At 40.7% G+C, this 14,611-nt stretch overlaps 1 long non-coding RNA gene across 1 annotated transcript; it reads left to right on the top strand.

Annotated features, from left to right (window-relative positions):
- Positions 1 to 12,134: 12,134 nt before the first annotated feature.
- LOC307167436 lies at positions 12,135 to 13,084 on the top strand. Its single transcript, XR_013822783.1, has 3 exons — positions 12,135 to 12,178; positions 12,509 to 12,897; positions 13,026 to 13,084. It is a non-coding gene; the product is annotated as an uncharacterized lncRNA (long non-coding RNA).
- Positions 13,085 to 14,611: the final 1,527 nt, after the last annotated feature.

Here is a 14,611-nt window from a genome sequence, read left to right as displayed (position 1 = left end):
AACAGTGATAATGACTTTATGTTGAAATGACTTTATGTACCTCCGCTCCGTGCCAGCTTTGTAGTTTCGTCATTTGAAATTGTTAGAAACTCTCACGCTCACAGATGACGTGTCGTTGAGCGCCCTCAGGCGACCGTCATGATGATTAACGAACATTTTTAAACATCCACCAAATTATCATCTCTATCTTACAGCTTAACGGGTTAACAACAGTGCCACAAATTATTAAAACACCTGGCTGTTAGTAAAACACATTACATTGAGTGCCTAAATAATATATTTTAATAAAATAAAAAAATTTAGGCTACCTATATTTACCTTATTAATATAATTTCATTTCATTTTAAAATCCATCTATATAATATTAGCTCAATATTTTAATATGTTTTATTCAAGTAATGATTAATAAAAAAAAGGAAAATAATAATAATAATAAAACTAGCATAAAATAAATGTCAAAGCAGAAATAAGAAAGCTGTAAAGTAATCTCTGGTTTAAACTTGCTCGCTACCGCACTTTCACGCGCACTCAGTCCTCTCCACATTGGGGGTGCTTCTCATTTCTTATTTGTGCATCCTCGTTTCCTTTCCTCGCTTCCTTTCCTCGCGTCTCAGCTCCACCCCCTGTAGGATGCGAGGGAAGGCTGCAAGGAAAAGACGCGAGGATAGAGGAATCGAATGTAACTTTTTTTTATAAATTGGAATACTTGATCACTCGAGCGTCACTTCATCGCGTCAGCAGCAGCGCTCAAAGGATCTGCCCTTATGTAGTTGAAGTTTGTTTATTTAAGAAATTCATAATAAATAATAATAAAGCAAGGTACCCTGTTGAAATATGGGAGATGTGTGGTTTATATAAACTGCAAAGGTAAAGTATAAATTAAAATTATTGTGACCGATATGAAGGGGGAGGAGAATTTAGACGTGCGTCACGTTTTAGTCAATAAAACTCTTCCGCATAGGATACACCTGTGTATCCTCCCTCATGACTCCTCATGAAGCCTCCTCACTCCTCGATCCTCGACTCCTCGTGGTGCATTTAGAGAACTGAGATGTCCTTCAAGATGGCTGAGCTCGATCGGTTTCCGGGTCATAGGATGGAGGACGGAGGAGCGAGGAGACGAGGAGGGATATTGAGAAGCTCCCTCTATTGTGGGAAATAGTGCTTCAGCAAGTGTACATCGAATATTCGAATTCAGAGAGGATTGTGGGTAAAAGTAGTGAACAAATTTAGGGAACATGTTGTTCACTTAGAATTCGGACACCACTACAAAATGTCCGACACCCGATATAGTGCACCATATAGTGGATAGGGAGTGGTTTCGGACACAGCTATAGTGTGTGGGCAGCATTAGAGATGACAACATCACTGGGAAACAAGGTATTTTATTGGCATTTTAGTGTGGATGTGGACCGTAGCAATACAGATCAAATAGAGAATCTCATTGCCTATGTCAACAGCAGAAAAGGTAATCTGGAGATTTCACTGCAACTGAACGGATTTGTTATGTCAAAGTAGCTGTTGTACACTGGTGACCAAGTCACCAAGACATGTTTTGCTTTGAATGCTGTATCCCAGCAATGGATTCTGCTGCTTGTGTTCCCACCAGGCTTCTTAGGGTGTACTCACACTAGCCAGTTTGAACCGTGCCCGAGTGCGTTTGACCACCAAAGCGCGGTTCGTTTGACTAGTGTGAGTGCTCCGAACCGTGCCCGGGCGCGGCTCGATTAGCCGGCCCTGGCCCGGTTGGAAGAGGTGGGCCAGAGCACGGTTTAGTTGGACTCGGGCGCGGTTCGCATGCAGTGTGAGCGCTAACCGTGCTGGAGCACGGAACAGGACGCGTGACGCAAACCTCCTCATACGAGCAGCACGATTACGTGAAAATTTTCGTGCCACAAAGGCGATAGATCTGTTTAACAACAGGCTGTGAGAGGGCTGTGGACCAAACGACTCAAAATTATCCACAAAGTAAACAGAGCGATGGACTCAGAGCGATGCGCCGCTCTTCCTGTTTATCCCGAAACCGTCACACCATAATGACGTAAGCGTGCTCCGGCACGAATGCTGAAACCCTATGTGAGTGCAGGCCAGTGGGGGAGTGGGGAGGGGGGACAATCGTACTCGGGCCCGGTTCATGGCAACCGTACCTAGTGTGAGTACACCCTTAAATAGCTAAACCAGCATGACTTAAACTGCACAACCAGAATGATAGCATAGCTATACTGGTCCAGCAGCAACAATAGCACCAGAGTAGCACTAACCAGCATGAATTCATTTGGTTAAGTTGGTCTTTTCAGCAGGGTGGTTTGGTTTTGTTGAGGGCCTGGTGAGGGGTCACAGTAATGCATCTCTCACTGGTGGGGATTTGGCTAATGCATGTGAGGGAAACATGGGAATGCATTGTACAGTCATCCTTCTCTATCTGGGGCGTTAATCCTGTGTCATCTCATATCAGAGATGGTGTAGGGATCGGGTGCATGAGGGATGATAAGATGAACAAACACTGCGGCTCATTAGAGCGAAGACATTGTGTAATCACTGCTCTAATCTCCCATAATCCCAGCATCTACAATCAGCCACATTCTCACAGCGGGTTTGCTCCTCTACTTCTTTTGCCCTCTCACTCCAGACATAAAGGTTGGATTTGGCATTAAATTAAAACTTGAACCAGGTGAGACCCTGTAACCAGAGTTGGCACCAGGGCACATAAATTGGGGGTGGGGGTGGGGGGGCATTTATATTTTTTGGTGGGGGGGGGGGGGGGGGCTGCCAAAGTCACGTTCAAATCCTCTGGATTACTAGAAGCTTCCAGACAGGTGTGTTGGGACAAGTTGGAGCTAAACGAAGTGGTAGTCAGTCATATTCCTGAAGAGCTACTGTACCATCATGCAGAGTTTAGCTACAACCCTAAACAGAAGTCTGCACAAAGCCTGACCTGACCAAAGAGGTCCAAAATAACCCTTAGCATTCCCATACATCTCACTAGCCGCGTTTACACTGTCGGGCCAAAAGTGCTAGTGCGTGCCAGGGCCAGTCACGTTTCCAATGTCACTTCCGGGGCTTGATCGGGCCTCGTCTGGGCTTCCTTGGGGCCAACGGCCAGGGTTTTCTGGCCCGCTGAATACCTTGATCCAAAGCGGGCCGGATCGGGCTTAAGGAGTGGTTACGAACAGAGGCAGAGTTTATCTGAGTCTGGAGACGCCAGCTCCGAATGATTCTGTCAGCTAACATCAGCATTAAAGGGACACTTCACCCATTTGCATTAAGCTTTGCATTGTTAGAAACCCAGTCATACTATTGAATGGTCGTGCAACACTCTCTCATTTTCCCCTGAGACGGGAGAAATCCGTTATTTACCTCTTACACTTCCTCCTACAATGACGCAAAAATCGTCATTTTGCGTCATTGTAGGAGGAAGTGTAAGAGGGGGGGATTTCTGTTGAGACTACAAGCACTAGTTCCTCATCTTTCCCAGGGGGCGGGACCCGCTCACGCTACAGACCTATTACAGATCAGTGGGTGGGACTTTACTCTCTGAAACTGAAAGCAATATCCTCCATCTTGTTTGAAGCTAAGCTAACAGGCGCTGTGGAGACAGATGTAAAGTAATGACAATAGCGGAGGAGAGTGCTCAATATGATATAGAAGAAGAGGATTTCGGAAGTCTGATGCTTGAATCAGGTGTTTGTGGCTACCTTTACAAGCCGCATTATAGCGAAGAGCAGCCGAGGCAGAAGACCTGCCTGCCGCGGACGAGGAGCCCGGACTGGCTCGAGTTAGGGCGGACTGGTGGCGCCGGTGATCTCACTATGCAACTACGAACCGCTACGAACACAGAGATAGAGTCCGTCTGCGGCAAAGAACTTCAACGATGACAATTACTCCTGGACGAAATCTCTGAATCAGACGAGGACACGGACGTTTGTGTTGAGAACTTTCCTAGTTTCGCACCGCATATGTTCTGACTGAACATCCAGGTACCATGCAATAATTCACCTTTTCGAAAGAAATACAAACGAGGAGTAATGCACTAATGAGTTCGCCAACTAACTAGACATTTTGTGTGAATGTGAAATGAATTTCAAGCTCTGGTGGTAGCTAGCCTTGTAGACGGAAGAGTGATTTGCGCTTTCTGGATTAGTGGGAGTGGCTTGCGGAGCTGTGCAATGTGGTGCATTGTGGGAGTTGTTGTCTTTCATACAAATGCGTCCTGAAGTTATTTTTTGTCTTTTCTCGGTCACAAAGGCACCAAATTCAAAATTTCTTTTACATTTCGACTACATATATGACCCACTTTAAATAAAAAACAATGTTCAAATGGGTGAAATGCCCCTTTAAATACTTTTAAAATCATTTTAGCTCAAAACTAACATTCATGTTTGAATACCTTCTGTTTGTGATCCGATGTGGATTCTGATCACCGTATTGAGAGTGAGGAGTTGTCGTCACGGTATAGAGCCCCTCCCCTCGATCCGCTATGTTGGCAGGATTCCAGCGGCAAAACATCATTGTTTACGTGTGTTGTTAACTTGGTAGTAGAGGAGGTTTTCGCAATTCCGCACTGTTTTACCATGCCTGGAAGTAAAAACTGCTCCAGTGTTTGTCACAAGAAGCCAAGCGCCGACATTAGGCATTTCTCAATAGCAAGCAAAGTTCGGACTTCAATGTCAAGTGCAGCACAGGAGAATGACTCCCGAGGACGCGCGTAACTCAGCTCGCTCTGCAGACTGCTACTCCGGTTATCTCTGTATGTACATTTTAGGCAACAATAAAACTCTTTTCGTTTTCATTTAAAGAAATCTTAAACATTACACAAATGTGGTTCAGGCAACGCATATTTATTATATTCACTACATGTAACGTTAGCATATTTATAACAAAACATTTTTTTTTTAAATTGTTACATTTAAATTGTTCTTTTCGTTTAAATTTTAAAAATATTAAACTTATTAATATGGTTCAGGCAATATATTATGTGCATTTGTACTCTGATCATCACTGTAATAAAATAAAATAAAATACAAAACTAAACCCTGTCTCTTTTTGTTAAATTTCAGTTTTATCAATAGCCATTATAAAAGTAGCCTATAAGTAAAAAGTACAAGAAGCTATACAATACGAAATAAAGCAAACAATTCAGTCAAACATACAAAGTCAGCGCTCTAGTCTAACGTTACAACAATGGTAAAGTTAAAGGAGCTGTATGTAAGATTGTGGCCAAAACTGGTACTGCAATCACTTTCAAATTACTGTATAGAGCGGTGTATCCCCTCCCCCTCCCCCTGACTCGAGGTTGCCAGATAGGCTGCAGGATCCAGCAGGAACGTAGGCTGCAGTTTGTAGCTGCAGCTGTGGTAACTAGAGCAGAGCTGGCAACCCGGATGCAGAAACACTACTGACTTCGTGATTGGTAGATAGATGGAGGGCGGCGCTTCAGGCCAAAACACAAGATGACAACATCAACATCAGTTGAGGGCTGCAACTTCACTTTTTAAATGACAATATCCTGGCCGTACTACTTTTGTCAGTGATATAAGTATTTGAAATGAACATGATTTCTTAATGTCTAGTGACATATCAGGGCCATTTTATGATTAATTGAAATACATTTCTTACATACAGCTCCTTTAAATAGCCTAAATATAAAGTTATGAAATTTCACTTAGCCCTCAGTTTGGCCAGGGAACAAGATTCACAAGACCAAAGATCGCCCGTTAGGTCAACACAAGACGAATTATATCTCATGTTATATCTTCTCCAAATACCGCTGTTTTGCGCTTGGTGTGAGCTTGTTCCTGTAAGGTCCCTTTTCTTTCGCCTTATCTTTTTGCATTGCTTTACTTTCTTCCTTTTCTTTTTCGTATTCGTAGATCAGTCTGTGTCCCGCCGAAATACTAAATAGCCTAATAATAATAGCCTAATAAATGCGCAAAAATTAAAGAGCTCTGGAATGTTTAGTCGCGCTTCTGTGAAGTTCTGAAGGCGTTGCCCCTGGCAACCGATAGCGTCTCCTTCCATCATGGCCGACAGGCTCAGACCCCGCCCAAATCAACCCAAGTCGGCACGTGACTCCTCACTCTCAATAAGGCAAACATATTTATACGCGATGCAAAAGACTATGCGCGCTAACTATTACCATAGTAAACATGGTAAATGTGACCGCTTGATAAAATCAGAATAAAATCATATACAGTAGGCCATCACAATCATGTTTTTAATTGAATATGTCAGTACGTCTCGTCTCTTTATACCAGACTGTCTGACATCCATATTTCTCTCCGCATATGTCATAAAATAAAGTAACTTTTTTTTCCGGGTGCTTCCTCTGTTTCTCTGACTGAAAGTATAGGCTATTGGGAGAGAGTGCTAAAGCCGCTAGGGTCATATTTTTGGTGGCATATGTGTAGAAATTATCATTCTTTCTAAATGTGATGTAAATATGTCCTGAAACTACAAATAAACAGAAACAGACGCGACTGTAAGTGTGTCCTCTCTCTTTTGTGAAATAACGGTAAACCACTTTATTTCTGTGTGACTAATGTGCAACCTTGACACAAATGAATTAATTATGATCAATGTATCACTTTTTATTGTAAACTTGTGGTAAAAGATCGATGCTTGGGTTTGAAATCTTTAAGTAAACAACAAAAATGCCAACAAACGGTCGCTTTTATCATGTTCGTTTTGCGATCTCGCTGTTTCCAGTGATTTCTTTCTGATTAGTTTTCTGATAAAACTTCCATTTGTTGGTGAAATGATGGGTTTGGGTGACATTGTTCCAGAGAGGCGTGTTACTAGTGAAGCGCTGTGGAGCTTCTGGCCCGACAGTGGAAACACAGTGTGTTTTGGTCTCGGTGCTCCAGGTCCGGGGCTTTTAGCCCGGCACAGCCCATTTAAAGCCCTGGCTCACACTGGCCCGACAGTGGAAACGCTGCTTTTGGTTAACATAGAGCCAATCACAAATGTAAATGCCATGTAACTGAATACTCTGGGGCCACGGGAAAACAATGCAATGACAACACTGATTGGCTGATGATACTCAAAGAGCACACACAGTCCCAAACCCTTCACTTCACTACTCAGTGGTAAGCCTGAACACGCTTTTAAGAGCCTTCCATTAAAAACAATGTAAACAAACACTTCATGCTTCCTGACTTGTAGATATGGTAAGGAACATGAAATTTTAAAAAGGACCAAGTGTCCAAGGGGAATATGAGTGAGAACTGAAAGAGGAGTGCTTGGCCTGGTAGTTCCAACATGATTGGACGTGGAGGTCAGAAGCTCGACCTCTCTAGTGGTTTGATTAAAATATAGAACAATAGTGGCCCAACATCCTGGCCCAACACCTGCAGCATGGACCTCCAAGAACCTGAACCTGTCTCAACTCTCTCATCCACAAGCTCCCGTCAGGAACTGGTGTGCATTGTGGCAATTGAAGGGACTGGGTGGTTGCTTAGTGACAGCATTCTGATCAAAAACTGACTCAAGAAGGATATGTTAAAAATTGCATTTGATATTACTTCATTCGTCACACTGCAAATGCATATGTGCGTTCTGTGTCCTCTGGTTGTGTCCTGCACATTTTTACTAACGCACTGTAGCAGGTCTTCCAGGTCTTCCATGAAAACTGAAAATTTGCATGCTGAGCAGCATATACACACTGCATTTCTTTCACCAAGTCTTTTTGCTGCCTGTCTCCACTCCCTTGCTTTTCTCATCCTGCTCTCCCTCTCTTTATCAATCTGCCTCTCTCTTTCTCTTGCGTGTATATGCCGTTTTCTTTCTTTTTTCTCTTCTCTAAACTAATAACAGAAAGGGTGCTCATGGGCAACCCAGTGGAGAAAAAAAAATCAATACTCTCTCATACAAAATCAAGATTTCTTTTATTCTGCCACTTTTGTTGCTTTTCTTTCTCTCTCTTTCTCCAGCTGCCACTCCTGTGAGCTCTCCTACGCTGGTCTTTAGAGTGCCATGGAACAAGGTCGTGGATTTTTACGAGGTGCTCTTTCACTGGTATTTGATCGATTGAAAATAATCAGATCTTTTCCCTTGATGCATCTCATCTGAGCACTTATCTGACCTCTTGGCTCTTCGAGTAGTTTTTCATGGCTGGGCAAGCACATGTGAAGTGTTGGTGGGTGTGTTAGGCAGGTCGGCCTTCTCTGCGAGCCACCCCATCATACACACTCAATCCTATTAACCCGAACCAGAGCCAGAGTGAAGAGAGACAGGTCGGGTTCTAGCCTTGCACACTCTTCAAAGTGAAAGACAGACAGAGACAATAATGACATGTTGAGCAGGAGGTGTTTGGTAGAGGCATATGGTGGACTTCTGAAATGAGACAGCAAAGACTGCTTTCTGCGCTCTAAATTCATATTCAAGTTCCATTTAATGTTACATGGTTTCTAGGCTTTTGGAACAGCATTTACCTTACACTATCAACAATAATGATGAAAAGTGGTTCTTTTTCACAATCGGTTTCATTTTGAAACAACAACAAGGTAACTAATGATTTCTGAGGAATTAGAGTAGTTAAAATCAACCAAAAATAGTCACTGTGTTACGCTTTGTTTAAGGTCTGTGAGACTCAACTCAAAACTTTTTTGGTAATCAGGAGTATTTTATAAAATTGAAAAAAATGTCACAATATAATTATTTTGAATTTATGCTGCCTCTTTAATACATTGATTTCTGATTTGTTATATCTGAAATGAACTTATAATATATTATCGTTATCCTTATAGGATATTATCCTTCAGAAATATACTAAAACAATTGGTAATCAAATCGTTATGAAACCAGAATCATCAATCAAAATCGTTACACTTCGCCATACAATTCCTATCATAGTCAATAAGCAACAATTTATTATTATTCATGTCTCTCATGCATCCTCTTTTCAGACCATTAGATCACAAATCCTCAGTAAACACCACAATTTTGCCATTCCCAATTGGGGTCAGGTTTTGGTTGGTTAGTATGACCCCATTAACCCCTCCTCTTAGATTGTGTAACTACACTATCTGCTTCTAAAAAGCATTTTTCTCCACCTGAAGGCCATTAAAAAAAAAAAATTGTGTGTCGAGTTGTCAGCCAGCATTGTCAAGATGACATTTTGCTGCGACTGCAGAGTGATAATTCATAAGACATTTACGGCTCAGATGATTAGCTCGATAAGTTCAGAGGTTACCATAAGCACTGGGGGCGTCCTTTGAGATGAATGGGAATCCCAACAGATTGCTTTCTCCAACTATAATAGATCTCTATTTGATTACAGCCACACCATCCTTAAGGATCTCACTGAGAACACAAGGGATGCAAATAAATACTGCCTCTTTGTTTATTTGATCCACGGACAGCATAACTTTAATGAGTTGTACATTACTCGGTTTCATATGCAGTTTAATTTTTTGTATTGTATTTGCTGATCCAATAGTTTTGAGGAGGCAGTGTTTCTCTTGCTTTATAAGAGAAATGCCACTGGTTTCAGGGTGCAGTTTGGCGGTTTTCTGTAGGTCTAATGGGACACACTGCTTCAGTATTACTGTCAGATGGCGCAGATGGACAACAGAGGGAGAAAAGGCACTCGTAGATGACAGAGAAAATGGGAAAAGAAGGGAGGGAGGGAGGGGGAGTGTGTTCTCTCACTTGCCGACGTGATTACACGCTGGCAGAACAGCGAGGAAACGAGGAGCGGACTTCCAGAGACGGATATAATGTGCTGTGTTTTTTTTTTGTCTGTTTCTAAAAGCACTGGTAATGCCACAATCCCTCTGTCATGCCAATAATGACCATCTGAAATGGAATGAATTGGCAGAGAGAGAGAGAGAGAGAGAGAGAGAGAGAGAGAGAGAGAGAGAGAGAGAGAGAGAGAGAGAGAGAGAGAGAGAGAGAGAGAGAGAGAGAGAGAGAGAATGAAAAGCTCATTATAAGCAAGGCTCTTTTTTTTTCATACATCGCTCATTTTGTCTCAGCAGTTTGTTTTATTTATTTGAAGTTAGTGGCTTAATGAGATCCCAGAGGCCCAAAGCTGAGACTGGGAGAGAGTGAGAGAGAGAGAAGGAAGAAGAATGGAAAGACTGGGAAATAGAGAGGAAAATGAAAATATATATATATATTTATAAAAAGAAGGATTGGAAGAAAGCTGAAAAGGAGAGATGTGGAAAAGAGAGCAGAAAAAAAAAGAAATTGAGGTACAAGTAACTAAAAGGTGTACATGGGTAATTCTCTGAATACCTGTAAAGAACATGTTTAGGTCAAATCAAAAGATATACACTATATTTTGCTATATATAAATATATAAGAATATTTCAGTCTGATATTCCTGCTGATGTCTGTGTTTATAATGTTAATCAAACAACATATTCACTGCAAGAAAAAAAATAATAAAATCACACAATTCTCTTGACTGAATAACTTTAGTAACTTTAATAAGGATTCGTCTATATTTAATTTATACAGTGAGTGAAGACTATGCAGTGTTATTTTACATTTGATTACTTTATTCAATTTCTGTACATAATCTACTTAATCTGTATCTAACTACTGTTAGATCTGCCTGAAAACCCATCTTTCATTTGCATCTTTGTTCTGTTGTGTTATTTGTGCTATGCTATTGTTTGTGTTTCATTAGATATTTGTTCTTATTTTATTACAGACCTTCTACTTGATTTTAATTGTGTTTGAAATGTATATTTATATTACATTTATGTAGTTTTTTTTTTTTTTTTTTTGCGTTGTTCTTGCATTCCATGTAAAAAGGCTAGTAAGTAAAATAAAATAAAAAAGACTAGCCAAAGGCAACTCGAGCTTCAGTGTGTCCGTAGAGGGTTACAATGGTAAAATATTAATGGTCCTAAAATAGGCTTAATTGGTGTTGTTGTTGTTTCTTTTGAAATACAACCTGAGCAAGTTTTCATAAGATCCCTCAGAATGAGGAGAAGAATCAGGCAGGCACAACCACATCTCTCACAATCATAAATACACTCGGTAAACGAATATTGTGTGTATAAAGGCTACTATCTAAATGGATCTCCACCTGCAGCAACTAAGAGAGTGTCTGTGATTTCATCTACCATGGATGTGGGCATATTTATCAATGCGAATAAGTTGAGAAAAGTTCAGCTTAATGCAAATGAGCAACAATTAGAAGTAGTGACTACAAATGGAAGAAAAGTCTCCTGTTATCTGTCTCCTGTGAGAGACAGCAGTGTCGGCAAGACAGAAGTTACTGTTACTGTGAATGAGTCATTGTTTTATATGCTTTGTTCCTTCCTGTGTACGGAGAAATAATAAAGTCATGTTGTGCGGAAAACCGTGTCAGGAATTTTCATCATTCTGAGTGAGTTTGATTAATGCGTTGATAATGGTTAATTTTGATTTTAGCTATGTCCCAATTCAGGGGCTGCATCCTCCGAAGACCACATTTGAAGGCCGATTGCGTCACAGCGGCGCGACGAAGGCTGTCCCAAGTCGAAGGATCCTTCTAATGCGGCCTACCGTTAGTGTTGCCAAGTCTGAGGTTTTCCCGCAGAATTGGGCTACTTTAAAGTTGTTGCTGCGGGTAAAAAAAAAATTGCTGGTTGATTTCCATCCCCGTAAAAGAACGATTTCGACGCTCCAACACCGAATTTCGAGAATTCGGCAGCCTGATGGAGAAGAGCCGATGAGCTTTTTGGGCTACTTTTGTTGCACAGACCTGGCAACCCTGCCTACCGTCCTTCTTTCCCCGGGCCACGAAGGATAGAACGAGGAACCAGCACCAGCCAAGAGAAACGAGACCGAGAGGATGAGCTGATCAATATATTTAGGGAGGACATGAAGTTTCAGAGAGACAGAGCAGGGAGAGAATGGACACATTGTTTTCTCTTCTTGACAGATTGGTAGAGAAATAAACTTTTGGTTATGTGAATTAAAATTTGTAAATGAAAAATCGTATACATTTTTTTTTTGCTGCAAGTTATAATTTGAAACAAAAAATAATTTCTGTGCATTGTTTATTTTTGTAATGCAAGTTATAACTTGTAAATGTAATAAAGAAATTATTCTGTAGGGAGACATCGGGTAATGTGAGACACCCCCTGTATCTAGGCAACGGAACACATTTGTGGTCATGTGACCATTATGTTTTCAAGCCATTTCCCCTTGGCCATGAAGGAGAGGACCTCATGGTGCTGTGGTAAGCATATTTTTTTTGCATGTAAAAGTACATTTTATTGCTGTAAACTTAATCAACTGTTGTGCCAAAGCAAATTGATTCAGGTAGAAAAACGTATATAATACATGTTGATGAACTACCAACATATAAAACCATGTGGTGATGCTAGCTGAAGATTAGCCTGAATTGCTAAGAGAGATCGTTTTTTCTAAAATGCGGTGGTGGGGTAAAGTGAGACAAATGCTGTGGGGTAAAGTGAGACATGAGGCACAAGTTAACTTCAGTCTTAAACATATTTTAATGTAATATTACATTACATATGTTTTATTTTTAATGTCATAAACATTGTAGAAAAGCCATCATGCCAAGGCAATACACCAGGAAGACAACCTGGGGCAAAACACCCCTCGAGGAGATGGAGAGTGCAGCCGCTGAGGTCAAGGAAGGAAAGAAGTCTATAAGAGCAGCTGCAAGGGATAGAAATATTGACAAGTCAAGCCTCCTAAGATTCATAAAGAAAAAAGAGAAAGGGGAAGTAAAATCAGTAGCCTGGGGTGCAGTAGCTGAGGCAAAGAGAATATTCACAGATGAGATGGAGGAGGAGCTTGCCAAACACTTGAAACAACTTGCTGAACAGTTCCATGGCCTTCCTCCAGTTAAGTGCCGTCAACTGGCATTTGAATACGCAGAGAAAAACAATATCCCTGTCCCTGCCAAGTGGACAAAGACACAATGTGCAGGTAGGCTAGGGTGTGCAAGAGATCACATGATTCTGTAGGTTAACTAAATATAGTTTAGCCTTAACTAAGGCCAACTGATCTTGCCACAAAGCTAAATCTTATAGCTAATAATGAATTGTCCATTATAGGTGAAGATTGGTTTGGCAGCCTCCAAGCACGTCGCCATCTCTCTGTCCGAACTCCAGAGGCAACATCCCTGGGAAGGGCTACAGCCTTCAATAAAACTACAGTCGGGGAGTTCTTTGACAATCTGGCCGTAGTGATGGACAGGTTCTGACCCCCAGACTGTGTTCTAATCTAACTGGTTCCATCTGTCATTTGAATGTTAATTAAAACATTTTGAATTATATTATGTTGTATTTGATTTTGTTCAGAGTTACTTTCAAGTGTTTAGAAAAAAAATTTGCTTAATTGACCAATCCCCATGATTCTGTTATTAGTCCGACATTAGTTCTGGAATGTGTGGTTGTCAAGCTAGCTGTCAGGATTCTAACTGTTACAACATGTGTTGTTATGGTAGTTTCAAAGTGGAAAAAGCAAGTGGATCAGTTTACCCCTAGCTGGTTCACTTTACCCCCTTGATTTCTCTGGTCTGTCTCAGTTTACCCCTAAGCTGGGGTAAAGTGAGACACAAGACCACTTTTTAAAAAACAATCATATTTTCACTGCCCTTCGTCCTGAATACATTCTGATCATTTCCATTGCCTTGAAACATCCTGAATTAATGGGAAATGTGTAAATTTTACTGATATATATTATTTTAGCTCGCTTAGAAGGGAGCAAATGTAAAAAATGTCTCACTTTACTCCACTCTCCCCCTAAATTTATTTGTCATGTCAATTAATTTGTACACTTGATACAAAATACAAAATAAATTATTCTATACATTTTTACTTACAGTACTTTTTACAACTATTTACAAGATAAGTTACGTTTAAGATAAGAAAAACAAAATAAAAGTTTTGAATTAACAGTATACATAAAACAGATTGGAAGAAAACATTTTCTGTAGAGTTTTATTGAGCTGAGCAGGAGGTCCTGGTGGGTCCAGGTCCATGAGACCCTGGTAAGGCCTCTGCCAGCAGGACATCATCTGGGATGAATGCATATTTCCACTGTCTACTGAAGACTAAAATTTCATCTTTTAATATAATTTCATTATTTAATATTATGTATCTGTATTATTATTCTTTATTAGTATTCATAATCAGTTCTATTATCTTATGAAGTTTAAATGAGTTAGACTTAGATTGCATGGACGTGTTTAAGGATCATGTTTTAGACACAAGGAGGGGAGCTGGGAGAGTTATATATTTTGCTTAGAGGTATGTGTGCAATCAACGTTCACTGAGCAGAGACGTTACTGATGATACATTAAATGTGTACAATTGGCATGTTCTTTACAAGGAAAGGAATGTTTTTCAACTGATGCAAATGTACCACAAATTTATACACTGAGAAATAGTTTCTTAATATGGAAAGTGGATTGTACCATGTGTAAGCATGAGGTATATGTTTCAGTTTTAAACATAAGCAACATGTTTTGTAACTTACAAGGTAGTTGAAAGTCGCTCAGTGTATACAAGCTCAATCTTACTGCACTACGCCAGAGAAACATCGGGAACACATAGACCTGGCACAAATACAAAATCTCAAGTTTCTCTCCTATGCTGACGAATAAAGATTTTTCTTGGCAAGATAACTGGTGTCCGGT

Source organism: Squalius cephalus (assembly GCF_949319135.1).
Source record: "Squalius cephalus genome assembly, chromosome: 1".
Classification (NCBI taxonomy): domain Eukaryota; kingdom Metazoa; phylum Chordata; class Actinopteri; order Cypriniformes; family Leuciscidae; genus Squalius; species Squalius cephalus.
Note: the sequence above shows the minus strand (reverse complement) of the source record. Positions and strands in the feature narration are given on the sequence as shown.